Source organism: Capra hircus, chromosome 24 (assembly GCF_001704415.2).
Source record: "Capra hircus breed San Clemente chromosome 24, ASM170441v1, whole genome shotgun sequence".
Lineage (NCBI taxonomy): Eukaryota > Metazoa > Chordata > Mammalia > Artiodactyla > Bovidae > Capra > Capra hircus.
The window spans coordinates 45113531-45127989 of record NC_030831.1 but is presented as its reverse complement, the minus strand read 5'-3'; positions in this window follow the sequence as shown (position 1 = coordinate 45127989).

Sequence of the window (14459 nt, the reverse complement as noted above, 5' to 3'; positions counted from 1 at the left end):
GAGGCAATCTATGGATGAGTCAGGATTGGAAGACAGAAGAGCTGGAATTTTGTTGCCACTTTACTTAAAAGTGGTGACTCTGGGAAAAGTCACTTCTCTTTCTGATTCTCAGTTTTCCTAATACAGAAAATAAAAGGAATAAAATAGACAATTTTAAGTACCTTCCTACCCAATAATAACTTTTAATGAGGCCACAACAGTGCTTTGTCAATGGAAAAAAACAAAAATGGTAAATAAGTGAATTCATTCATTTCTATGGTCAACTGAATATGTAATCGAGGTAGATAATAATCCAGAAGACATAAGTCAGAATTGCCAGAAAAGCCCCAGTTACCACCAAATCCCTATGAACATTCAGATAAAATGAGACTTCCATATCTTTGGCATCTTCTCAGATGACATTTCCACTTAGATACTTCATTATTTTGGTGCATTAATATCACTTGTTCCTAATAAAAAGCTCATCCCACCTAAAAGGAGAATGCTGAATTAACTTTATGAATTACTGCACTGTTTTCAATAAATTATTTTGATGATGGCTAAACATGTTGATTGGCTTAGGAAAAAGAGAAGGCCACTCTCAGAAGATCACCTGAGCCAAATTTCTAGTGCCAGCTGAGAGTGGAGGTCCCTCAGGGACAAAGTTTAAGAAGGGAAAAAAGCGACTTAGGGACTAATTTTTTGAGTGAAATTAAGATTTATTTACATGCTCAAGCCAAGTCAATCACTGCTTACGACAATGATACACATGGAAGATTATTTTCTGGCACAGATCTGTGTGTGGAGAATTTAATTGTCTGTGGAAAATAACAACCACCAGAACCCTAAAGGGAAACTACCTCTCTAAACTTTTTAGGATGTCAGTAGCAATTTGCCCCACTGAGGGCTAATGAAAGAAGTGGAGCCCAGAGAAATCTGAACACCCGAGGAAGGTTTCCAAAGTTGCTTGAGGTGACTTGAGAGAGTCACGATGGAACTTAGAAAAGAATTTCATTACTTAGCTTTCACTTTCACATCCCAATAGGTTGGTTTGGGACCACTGTTGGTTTGAAACTACTACTTTATTTGAGAAATAAGAAAAATATACTGCGCATGGTGAAATGGAAAGCATATTAACCTGAGAATTAGAAGATTAGTGTTCTGATCCCAGATCTGTGAGTTTGGGCTGTGCTTTCTTCGTCTGTAAATCAAGAGGGAGATGGCTGTTAAGGTTTCTTCCTGCATTAATTATCCATGAACTTTCAGTTATAAAACAGAAAGATCATATCTATCTAACTGTTATATCTTCAACCCAGAGTTCATTGGACCAGTTTTAAATTTCCATGTAATGAGAGTGGTGAATACCTGCCAATCCACCTTTGTCTTCTACATAAACTCTTTGTTCCAGACCACCTGTTTTAGCCATCATCCCTTTGCAAAAGTGGCCTACTTTTTAAATTATACACCTCCTCTTTCTTCTAAAGATTCCATTCTTTCTAAAAGTTTTTATATCCATCAAGCTATAGGATAAGGTGTCCTTTCTTCATAAAGCTATCACAAAATACAGTACACCCATTTAAACTGAATTTTAGTTAAACAATCAATAATGTTTAATATAAGTATATTTTGTTCAATATTTGGAATATACTTGTGCTAAAAATTGTTCATCTGAAATTCAAATTCAATTTGATGTCCTATATTTTTATTTGTTGACTTTAGTAACTCTGCCTTTGGCTAAAGTTCTCTCTCCCACTGCTATAGAACTTCATAAAGTCCTATAGAACTTCATTTAACATTTTGAGTGTCTATGTCCATCTGATTTCCCTAACTAGATCGTTAGTCCTGTGAGAGACAACCTGGATGCTACACATTACTATCTCCTCTTATCCACAGTGGTGCTTTTTATTATTTCATAATTGGCTGATTCTTTTGAGACTCCTTCACAACTCATGTACTTTAAAGCACAGTCCGCTTCTTCCTCAGGCTAAGATAACACAATCATGCCACATTAACCCAAACCCACAAGAAAAGAGGATGGAACTCAATGAAAGTTAATGTTAGGGTTTACAACAGTCAGTCAGTGTTACCGATGACAATGAAAAATATAAATTAAGATAATTGTTTCCAGGGAATTAAAAAGTACTACAAGGTCACTTGCAAAGCCGAATTCTTAGCTTACCAAAGGTTTCCTAGTTGCTTTTGACTTACAAGATCCATTTAGCAGGACTTTGAAAAGTCTCATAAGGTAATGAGTTCCCTCTGTGTCCATATAAAAACATTTAATCCCTGCCCCCAGAAAACCAAGGGCACCAACCCATTTCACTCCTCAAAATAAAGTTCTTTAATTTCATTCCCGTGCTTGAGACTATTCTCTCCCTTTCAAGTCTTACATCACTCCATAGGTTACTCACCATTTCCCAAATATACCTCGGACCCAAGCTTGCCTCTCTCTCTAATGCTCACCATTTCTGCCTTTCTAAATCCTACCCATTCATAAAGCCACTGATTCGTGAAGCTGTGGGAGATGCCCTAGGAATCTGGTGTTACGCTAGCACTTTAAACATAAACCAGTGATAGGCCTGAGATCTAGTCAACAATATACTGTAGCAGAGTGACAGAGTCATGGCTCAAAAATGTCCTTTAAATCTTTCATTTTTGCCTTTTCCAAGTTCCTTCTTCAAGAAGCACCTTCAGCTACCACATCATTTTTTAGTCTTTCTTCATCATCCCAGCCAGAAATACTCTCTCTCTCATTTAACCTGAGGCAGCATTTTATTTGTAGCTCTCCTGAAGTACTTCGTCCTTTTTAGGTTATGTTTTTGTTGTTGGTAAGGTTCCAAGATAAAACCATTCCCTGTGCTAAGAACAAAGAGATTGGGTTGTACTTCTGGAGTACGGTTTTCCTAACAGCCTAAGGGCTTTGTTGGGAGAAAAATGGATAAATGGTGTTGCCCAGTTGCTGGACCCCATGACTGAGGCTTTCCTTGGCAAGGAATCATGGCTGTCCTTCACTCTCGGGGCAACTCAGCATGGAGAAGCAACTGAGGAGAAAGGGAGTAGGGGTGCCCTGGGTTGTCCCAGGGACTCAGGCTATGCGGGATAGGCGAGGAATGGTCTAGGGTATTAATACAACTTCACCATGCCCTGCATTCAACCGACCTCAGTGAAACTTGCCATAAATCCCTTAAGAGAGACACATACAAACTATATTATCATTTTAAGGACGCTGTAAAAACTAATGTAACTGTGGCTTTATTATTAAGCTTTGTTAAAGAGCTCTGGAGAGGACATCAGTGGGAGCAAACTTACAGGAATAAAGCAGCAAAGAGGGGGAGACAGCTGGGCGAGAACCAGGTATGTCGATGTCGGCTTTCACATCAATGAAGGAGTCAGATGAGTAAGGTGGTGCATAGCAGTCACAGGTTTCAAAGCCAGAATGAATTTGGTCACCAAATAATTTCCACAAAAATTTCATATCAAAATGGATTAAACTTGGCCAAAAAAATTTTTTTAATATAATACTTTGTATGGGAAGTTTACCATCAACAAATAATCTCAGTTCAGTTCAGTTGCTCAGTCGTGTCTAACTCTTTGCGACCCCGTGAATCATAGCACACCAGGCCTCCCTGTCCATCACCAACTCCCGGGGTTCACTCAAACTCACATCCATCGAGCCGGTGATGCCATCCAACCATCACATCATGTCGTCCCCTTCTCCTCCTGCCCCCAATCCCTCCCAGCATCAGGGTCTTTTCCAACGAGTCAACTCTTCGCATGAGGTGGCCAAAGTACTGGAGTTTCAGCTTCAACATCAGTCCTTCCAGTGAACACCCAGGACTGATCTCCTTTAGGATGGACTGGTTGGATCTCCTTGCAGTCCAAGGGACTCTCAAGAGTCTTCTCCAACACCACAGTTTAAAAGCATCAATTTTTCAGTGCTCAGCTTTCTTCACAGTCCAACTCTCACATCCATACATGACTACTGGAAAAACCATAGCCTTGACTAGACTGACCTTAGTTGGCAAAGTAATGTCTCTGCTTTTCAATATTCTATCTAGGTTGGTCATAACTTTCCTTCTAAGGAGTAAGCATCTTTTAATTTCATGGCTGCAGTCACCATCTGCAGTGATTTTGGAGCCCAAGAAAATAAAGTCTCCCACTGTTTCTACTGCTTCCCCATCTATTTCCCATGAAGTGATGGGACCAGATGTCATGATCTTCATCTTCTGAATGCTGAGCTTTAAGCCAACTTTTTCACTCTCCTCTTTCACTTTCATCAAGAGGCTTTTCAGTTCCTCTTCACTTTCTGCCATAAGGGTGGTGTCATCTGCATATCTGAGGTTATGGATATTTTTCCCAGCAATCTTGATTCCAGCTTGTGCTTCTTCCAGCCCAGCATTTCTCATGATGTACTCTGCATACATCATGAGAATTATTGACTTTAAATCACATAATGCACAGCATTTTGTATTAATGCCATCTCTTTCCAAAAAAATTTTTCCCAGGACATTGGGATAAGAGAAATGTTTAAAAAGACAACAACCACCTACAGTTAATTTCTTCATAAGTCAAAGCCTCAAGCCATCAGTGGGTGTCTATCTAGTCAACAAATATTCATAGGGTGACTCCTGCAGGTCCACTACTGTCCAGCCCATATGAAGCAGTCCATGAAACAAGCATAACCTCTGTCTTCATTCAACTTTATCCCAGACTCTGAGGCCACAAAAACACCATTTATACATTATTTGACACAAGAATTAAAGTATCTAATGAGTCTTAATAAATTTAGAGCAGTGGTTTTATGCTAAAAGCCCATTTTTTTTTCATTTTTAGGGTTATTCTATCATTACATGTGACACCTTATTCAAGGCACCAGCTGCCTCATTTAAAAAAAAAAAAAAGAGCTCCTTTTCACCACTAAAACAATACCCTGGTTGGAATACTTCATTAAAAGAAGACTATTTTTCATAGTCAACCAAACTCTATAAACACTTAGTTCACAATTTGATAAATTTTCAAAAGGAAGTCACTTACCAAAATGTAAGGACTCCTGTGTATAAGTTCTATGCATCAAACATAAGTACATTTCAAACATAGTATTAAAAGCTGCCATGTACTGAGTGTTTCTTGTCAGCTTGCTACTGTTCTAACCTTTTTTGTCTGTGTTTGGAATTAATCTACACAGAACTGTAAGAGGTAAATACTACTAATGATTTCCACTATACAGATGAGGAAACTGAGGCACTGAGAAATCAGCCACTTGCTCATAGACACAAAGCTAGTGTGTGGTTCAGCAAAAATTCAAAACCAAATGTCCAGCTCCAGAGCCCACATGCTATTGGCTGTGCAAGCTGGTAAATATATATAAGTATAAATTTCATGCCAAAAATCATTATTATTCATTTTTCCCTGGAGAAATTTAAGAAAGGAATTTAAAACTTCAAAGTGAAGTAACTTCTTTTTTTGCCAATTATGTGTTACTTTAAAAGAAATTTGCAAGAGTTGAAGGATATAGATCTTGACAAAGATGATACTGTCATGAACCATATGATTATAAAAGGAAACTGTTCAGCAATAATATGAAGCCACAAGTCCCAGACAACATCAAGGTGGATGAACTCTCTACCAAGCTATTCAAATAACTGCCTGCCTATTGGGCTAGCTGTGCTCAGTAGGTGTGGGCCAGCAGTAACACCCTAGTCAGGCTCACTCTTGATTATACAAATGACAAACCAGCACAACAGCATACAGAGGCAGCCTCCACAGAAAAAATGATCTCAAACCAGGCTATGACATAAAACAGCAGAACTTAAGTGGGGAACGACAGATGCTTGTGTCTCGATTTGCATTTGAGCACTGTCTCAATCTGCTTCCCATACACAGAGCTCAAATAATATCTTCTCTGGTACAAAACCTGAGAACAAGCTTCAGTCAAAGTCACCAGAAGGAGAGCAGGGTTGCGGTCATGCAGGAAAGCAGAAAGTTGGATAGTCCGCAGCCCAGAGTGGAAGGTGAGACTTGGGGACCGATGGCTAAGGTCCCTAAGTTTCACTGGGGAGTTCCCAAACTCCAAACCATTGTTCACTCATAGATCTGTTCTAGAATATAGGGATTGCCTACTTATTAATAAGCATGCCTCACTACTTCTTTATAAACAGTGATGAGGGAGAGAGCACCTGAGGCCAGTCTGCTGCCCTGATGTTTGGCGCAGTCTGAGTACAGTGATTATTTGTCAGCGCTGGTCTGTCTGTTTGTTTCTGTTTGAAGGAAAGCATTAGCTCCCAGAGGCTTGGTTCACCTTCTTTGTGGTCGTGGTAAGTTCACTGGTGGTTGAGGGCCATTGTGCTCACCAGCTTAGGGGGCAACTGACACCCAGGGGTGCACCGACCCTTGCTGCTGCTAAGTCATTTCAGTCGTGTCCGACTCTGTGTGACCCCATAGATAGCAGCCCACCACGCTTCCCCGTCCCTGGGATTCTCCAGGCAAGAACACTGGAGTGGGTTGCCATTTCCTTCTCCAATGCATGAAAGTGAAAAGTGAAAGTGAAGTCTCTCAGTTGTGTCCAACTCTTCACGACCCCATGGACTGCAGCCCACCAGGCTCCTCCGTCCATGGGATCTTTCCAGGAAAGAGTACTGGAGTGAGGTTCCATGTCAAAGCATAAAACCAAATGCTCTTTTCCTATCTCCTTTACAGATAGAGGTGGCCATGAGATTTACTTTCCTGAATAAAAAGTAGGTAAATGAAGCTGGTGTGTTCCTTCTTTCCTCCTACCTTGAACCTAGATGTGACGGTTAGAGCTACAGCAGCCATTCTGCGGTCTTGAGGAAAAGACAAAAGATTATGGTGTCAGTCCACTGGGTTGCTAATCCAATGCCAGCAACTTGTCAGAGGTAGTGGACCTTGTGATACATAGAAAAATAGATACCTTAATGTTTAGGCCACTGGAGTTACACTTTGTTTCTTGCAGCCAAATGCAATCCTAACGGTGATGCACTGAGATATAAATGTCAAGACCGTGAAGAACACACACAAACAACTGAGGGTGAGACGGTGGAGAAGATAGCAGGCACTGAGGTCTAACTGGAGGGTTTGAACACCACCTGCTTACATCCTCTGCCAGCTGTGTGAATATGGGCAAATTTAACTGTGCCTCTGTCTCCACATTTAAAAAAGGGATCATAAGAGCACATCCTCAGCATTACCATAAGCTGAAAACAAACCATTCACAGCAAAGGATTTACTACTTGACAGAATAATCCTTATGTATGTTGTTTATTCCTAAAAGTGAATTCTTACCAAAGTCATGCAGAAAAATAGGAATACAGACTAGAATTGATTTAGCCATTGGTTTAAGGATTCTGTGTAATACCCCTGCCTTGGTGCTAAAGGTGAAGTGAGGGGAGGGAAAAGCAAGCATCCAAGGCTTTCTAGAGGATCCACGTCTAGAGTCCAGGTCTGTCTCCTCACAACACCCCCCTCTTCTTTCCAAGTTCCAGCCACAATGGTCTTCCTTATTAAGCTGAAGCTTCTGCACATGCTTTATTCCACTGCCTAGAACATTCTAACTTTCTGCTTTTGCCTATATAGCAAACTGTTTTACCCCAATATCCACTCTTCCTGAACCCCTAGAATTGATCTTCAGCTGAGCACATGTTTATTGAGAAAGGAAACTACGTTGAGGTTGACCCAAATGCACGTAAGAATTAACAAGGATAGTGATCTCATTCAGCAGTGGAAGATGTGTAGTAAAAAAGAAACTGTCAATATGTTCAAAAGTGATTTCATCCCACACTGTCAACACACAATATATCGAGTGGCTGATTGAAGTAATAGGCTATCTTTGTGGAGCAGTAAGAAGTGGAGGAAAGGATGTTCTTTGTGCTATTATCACAATGCAAGGCCAGCTGTAGCTAACTGAATCTTCCCTCATAGACCATAATATCCCCTGGGAACCTTGCTGGGCAACATGGAGCCCCTGACACTCACCTAATTCACCACATCAAGAGAGTCATAGGCCAGACCAGACAGTGATGGAACCCCACAGAGTCAGACAGGCTGGTGCTGCCCTCTTTGGGCCTCTAGCAAAATCAGCTTAAGGACAGGGCCAAGGTCAGAAGCCCCAGAGAGCAGGAGGAAGTAACCACAACCCATCCAGGGGGAATGAACCATGTACTGAGAATGTGTCTCCATATTGGGTGCCCACATGCATTAGCTCATTTATTCTTCTCAATTGTTACAGTACATTGACATTGTCCTCACAGCGTCTGTGGAGCAAACAGAGCTGAGGAAGCTTATGTGACCTGCCCGACGCATGAGCCCGGTGAGTCGTGAGATTGGAATCTTAACTTAGTCTGTGGTTATGGAGCAAACCAGCTCTAGATCCAGCCAGTTAAACTCAAGAATAGAACCTGAGTCAGTGCCAGAAAGATCTTGAAGACCATGCTTCTGTGGAGCAAAGTTTATATTATAGCATATCACATTTTAAAGTCTAGTTTACAAGAAGAAAGAGAACATTTATAAAATATCTGATCAGCTATACTGTGATTTGGACTGTAAATTCCATCACCTTTATACTCAGAAAACCTTTTCTGCCGATATGGGCACTATAGCAGGGGCTTGATGTTTTTTAGAGGGTGTTCCAGCACTGGTGTAAGCTTCCTAGTAGCTCAGGTGGTAAAGAATCTGCCTGAAATGCAGGAGACCTGGGTTTGATCCCTGCATCAGAAAGATCCCTGGAGACAGGAATGACAATCCACTCCAGTATTCTTGCCTGGAGAATTCATGGACAGAGGAGCCTAGAGGGCTAGTCCATAGGGTTGCAAGAGTCGGACACAACTGAGCAAACGACACTTTGACTTCTTTTTTCACTTTTCCAACACTGGTAAAAAGTGACCCAGGTCAGAGCTGTCATGCTTTTAGGTAATTTTGCACAGTATTTTGAACTTTTTAAGCAACACACTGGGGCTTCCCAGGTGGTGCAATGGTAAAGAATCCTCCTGCCAATGCAGGAGACATAAGAGACGTGGGCTCTATCCTTGGGTTGGAAAGACCCCTGGAGTAGGAAACGGCACTCCAATATTCTTGCCTGGAAAATTCCATGGACAGAGGAGTCCGGCAGGCTGCAGTCTATGAGGTCACATGAGTTAGACATGACTGAGCAGCTGAGCACAGGTAAGCCCGCTAAGAAACTGTCCTCTCCTGCCTGAAGGAATAAGTGTAGTTAGCTTGACAGTTCACTTACACTGACCCTCGTCATCATGTTTAGACATTTTCTGGACATATATATCATCAAATGCTTTATATTCCAGAACTTTTTTCAACTGATCCAGATCATGACCTTAGACAGTAATTGTTCAATGTGATTTATGGTTTCAGAAATCTTAAGGACTCTGTTCTTAGGAGCATTGATTACCTATTTTACCTTCCATACAATTCACTGAGGAATCCAGTTTCCCATTCAAATTTCCAGACCGGGCTCAGTTCTATTTTATGTCTAGAATCTTCCTAAAAACGCAGCAAATACAGGATAAGAAATAGCTGGACTCCAAAAAGAATGATTGGATGGTATGGAAACAAGTTTGACTTTTAAGATCCTTTTATCCAGACTAATGTTTCTCATTTTAACACCCTTTCCTGCTCTCTATAAAATTGTATTCCCAACTGTCTTGGCACAAAGTATGAACCATTTAGGCGTGGATGATCTCATCCACCTCCACGTGCTCTGTTTCCACTTGCGCTTGATTCTTCTGGCTCTCGGAACTTCTGTGTATTTGCGCTCCCACTGAGGAGAGATAGGAAGAGGGACAAGTGAAAATTTGTCTAGTCCTGAGTTGACCAGGTAAGGGTGTGGATCAGGAAGAAGGAAGGGACCTGTGTGTACAATGTGAATACTGACAAGACCTGAACAAATCTCTATTTGGGCAACGTGTCTCAGGATGCTGGTCATTACTTGTGTCCGTTAGAACATTGACAACTTGCCTTAGAGTGTTAGGCAGGATTATTCTGTGAATAAAAAAGCTCCGAGAAATTATAGGTTTTTATTTATTTAAGCAAAAAGAAGTGTCAAAAGTTAACTGCTAATGAGAAGAATATATTTCATTACAAACTATATTAAGCTTATAAATAACCAGATGTAAATATTGTCTAGCAGGATTCTTCTATTACCTCATAGTTCATACTCATAAGGGACATGTTGGTAACTTTCACCAAAACACTCAATAATATTGTTCAGTAATAACATGCGGCACACCATCTCTTATAGAAGCCAAATCATCACAGGCTTTCTTCACTGGGCTTTCTTTTGTTTTCCATATTATTAAGTTTTAATAATTATTAAGTTTTAATCTTTTCATCTTTAAATGCCCAAACTTCAAGGTAAACATATACTTCTGGAGCCCTGACTAGCCATTATATGTTCTGCAAAATGTTAGCTGCCTGCTTTGCTTGTCAGTTCTAGAAATGACTTGATGCGTCTGTGGTTCCTTTTTCAGCTTCTGCATCCTGCCCACCTGGATTCTCTCTGCTGAGCTCTTCCTGTTTTCCCTGCTGTGGGAATAGCAGGGAATCCATTTCCTGATTTGGAAGAGTGCACCTCCCTGAAGCCATTGGTTGAGCAGTTTTCAGTCTTACCTCCTTTATCATAAGCTAAATGTCAATGGAATCATGAACTTTTCTCATCACTTTTTGGTGTTATCAATGACTTCCTTAAACACTGTACTTTGTTAAAACATTTAGCATTTTCTAATTGCTTTCACATGTACCATCTCATTAATTTAAAATAATGACTTCATCAGAACTGCAAGTTTCATAAATGAGTAAAATTCATTTTGTAAATGAGTAAACTAAAAAACTGACCCAGACTTGCCTGTGAGTATCCAGGAGTCTCCACAGAAGGGATGGGTCAGCGGTGGCCTGTTGCAGGGTTTGGGGGCATCGAGTGTAGCAGTGCCTGCATGGGACCTTTTGAAGGAGGTCACCATTATCTTCACTGCTTCCACCATAGTTTGAAAGTGAAAGTGAAGTAACTCAGTCATGTCCGGCTCTTTGCAACACTGTGAACCTGTAGCCTACCAGGCTTCTAGGTCCATGGGATTTTCCAGGCAAGAATACTGGAGTGGGTTACCATTTCCTTCTCCAGGAGATCTTCCTGACCCGGGGATTGAACCCGGGTCTCCCACATTGTAGGCAGAACTTTACTGTCTGAGCCACCAGGGAAGTCAGGGAGGGAACAAAGCCCTGCCTATCAACAGAAAATTGGATTAAAGATTTACTGAGCATGGCCCCACCCATCAGAACAAGACCCAGATTTCCCCTCAGTTAGTCTCTCCCATCAAGAAACTTCATAAGCCTTTTATCCTCCTCCACCAGAGGGCAGACAGACTAAAACCACAATCACAGAAAACTAACCAATCTGATCACATGGACCACAGCCTTGTCTAACTCAATGAAACTATGAGCATGCCATGTAGGGCCGCCAAAAATGGATGGGTCATGGTGGAGAGTTCTGAAAAAACGTGGCCCACTGGAGAATAGAATGGTAAACCACTTCAGTATTCTTGCCTTGAGAACCGCATGAACAGTATGAAAAGGCAAAAAGATAGGACACTGAAAGATGAACTCCCTGGGTCGGTAGATGCCCAATATGCTACTGGAGATCAGTGGAGAAATGATTCCAGAAAGAATGAAGAGACAGAGCCAAAGCAAAAACAACACCCAGTTGTTGATGTGATTGGTGATGGAACTAAAGTCCAATGCTGTAAAGAGCAATATTGCATAGGAACATGGAATGTTAGGTCCATGAATCAAGGCAAATTGGAAGTGGTCAAACAGGTGATGGCAAGAGTGAACATCAACAGTTTAGGAATCAGCGAACTAAAATGGACTGGAATGGGTGAATGTAACTCAGATGACCATTATATCTACTACTGTGGGCAAGAATCCCTTAGAAGAAATGGAGTAGCCATCATAGTCAACAAAAAAGTCTGAAATGCAGTATTTGGATGCAATCTCAAAAATAACACAATGATCTCTGTTCGTTTCCAAGGCAAACCATTCAATATCACAGTAATCCAAGTCTATGCCCTGACCAGTAATGCTGAAGAAGCTGAAGTTGAATGGTTCTATGAATACCTACAAGACCTTCTAGAACTAACACCCAAAAAAAGACGTCCTTTTCATTATAAGAGACTTGAATGCCAAAAGTAGGAAGTTAAGAAGTACTTGGAGTAATGGGTAAATTTAGCCTTTGAGTACAAAACAAAGCAGGGCAAAGGCTAATAGAGTTTCTCCAAGTGAACACACTGGTCATAGTAAACACCCTCTTCCAACTACACAAGAGAGGACTCTACACATGGACATCACCAGATGGTCAACACCAAATTCAGATTGATTATATTCTTTGCAGTCTAAGATGGAGAAGCTCTATACAGTCAGCAAAAACAAGACCTGGAGCTGACTGTGGCTTGGATCATGAAGTCCTTATTGCTAAATTCAGACTTAAATTGAAAAAAAAATGGAAAACCATTAGACCATTCAGGTATGACCTAAATCAAACACCTTACGATTATACAGTGGAAGTGACAAATAGATTCAAGGGATTAGATCTGATAGACAGAGTGCCTGAAGAACTATGGACAGAGGTTCATGACATTGTACAGGAGGCAGCGATCAAGACCATCCCCAAGGTAAAAAAAATGCAAAAAGGCAAAATGGTTATCGGAGGAGGCTTTACAAATAGCTGAGGAAAAAAAAAAAAAAAGATGTGAAAGGCAAAAGAGAAAAGGAAAGATATAGCCATTTGAGTGCAGAGTTCTAAAGAATAGCAAGGAGAGATAAGAAAGACTTCTCAATGATCAGTGCAAAGAAATAGCGGAAAACAATAGAACAGGAAAGACTAGAGATCTCTTCAAGAAAATTAGAGATACTAAGGCAACATTTTATGCAAAGATGGGCATAATAAAGGACAGAAATGCTAACAAAAGCAGAAGATATTAAGAAGAGGTTGCAAGAATACACAGACTACTGCTACTGCTAATTCACTTCAGTCATGTCTGACTCTGTGCGACCCCATAGATGGCAGCCCACCAGGCTCCCCCATCCCTGGGATTCTCCAGGCAAGAACACTGGAGTGGGTTGCCATCTCCTTCTCCAATGCATCAAAGTGAAAAGTGAAAGTGAAGTTGCTCAGTCGTGTCCGACCCTCAGCGACCCCATGGACTGCAGCCTTCCAGGCTCCTCCATCCATGGGATTTTCCAGGCAAGAGTACTTGAGTGGGGTGCCATTGCCTTATCCAAAGAATACACAGAAGAACTATACAGAAGAAGTGTACAAAAAAGATCTTCATGACCCAGATAACCACGATGGTATGATCACTCATCTAGAGCCAGACATCCTGGAATGCCAAGTCAAGTGGGCCTTAGGAAGCATCACTATGAACAAAGCCAGTGGGCATGATGGATTCCAGTTGAGCTATTTCAAATCCTAAAAGATGATGATGTGAAAGTGCTGCACTCAATATGCCAGCAAATTTGGAAACTCAGCAGTGCCCACAAGACTGGAAAAGGGCAGTTTTCATTTCAATCCCAAAGAAAGGCAATGCCAAAGAATGCTCAAACTACCCCACAATTGCACTCATCTCACATGCTAGCAAAGTAATGCTCAAAATTCTCCAAGCCAGGCTTCAACAGTATGTGAACCATGAACTTCAAGATGTTCAAGCTTAGAAAATGCAGAAGAACCAGAGATCAAATTGTCAACATTCATTGGATCATCAGAAAAGCAAAGAGAGTTCCAGAAAAACATCTATTTCTGACTTATTGACTATGCCACAGCCTTTGACTGTGTGGATCACCACAAACTGTGGAAAATTCTTAGAGAGATTGGAATAACAGACCACCTAACTTGCCTCCTTAGAAATCTGTATGTAGGTCGTGAAGCAACATGCGACAACAGACTAGTTCAAAATTGGGAAAGGAGTAAGTCAAAGCTGTATATTGTCACCCTGATTATTTAATTTATATGCAGAGTACATCATGAGAAATGCTGGACTGGATGAAGCACAAGCTGGAATCAAGATTGCCGGGAGATTTATCAATAACCTCAGATATGCAGATGACACCACCCTTGTGGCCAAAGCAAAAAGAATTAAGAGCCTCTTGATGAAAGTGAAAGAGGAGAGTGAAAAAGATGGCTTAAAACTCAACGTTCAGAAAACTAAGATCATGGCATCTGGTCCCATCACTTCATGGCAAATAGATGGGGAAACAGTGGAGAGCGACAGACTTTATTTTGGGGGGGCTCCAAAGTCACTGCCGATGGTGACTGCAGCCATGAAATTGAAAGATGCTTGCTCCTTGGAAGATAAGCTATGGCCAACCTAGACAGCATATTAAAAACATAGACATTACTTGGCCAACAAAGTTACATCTAGTCAAAGCTATGGTTTTTCCAGTGGTCATATATGGATGTGAGAGTTGGA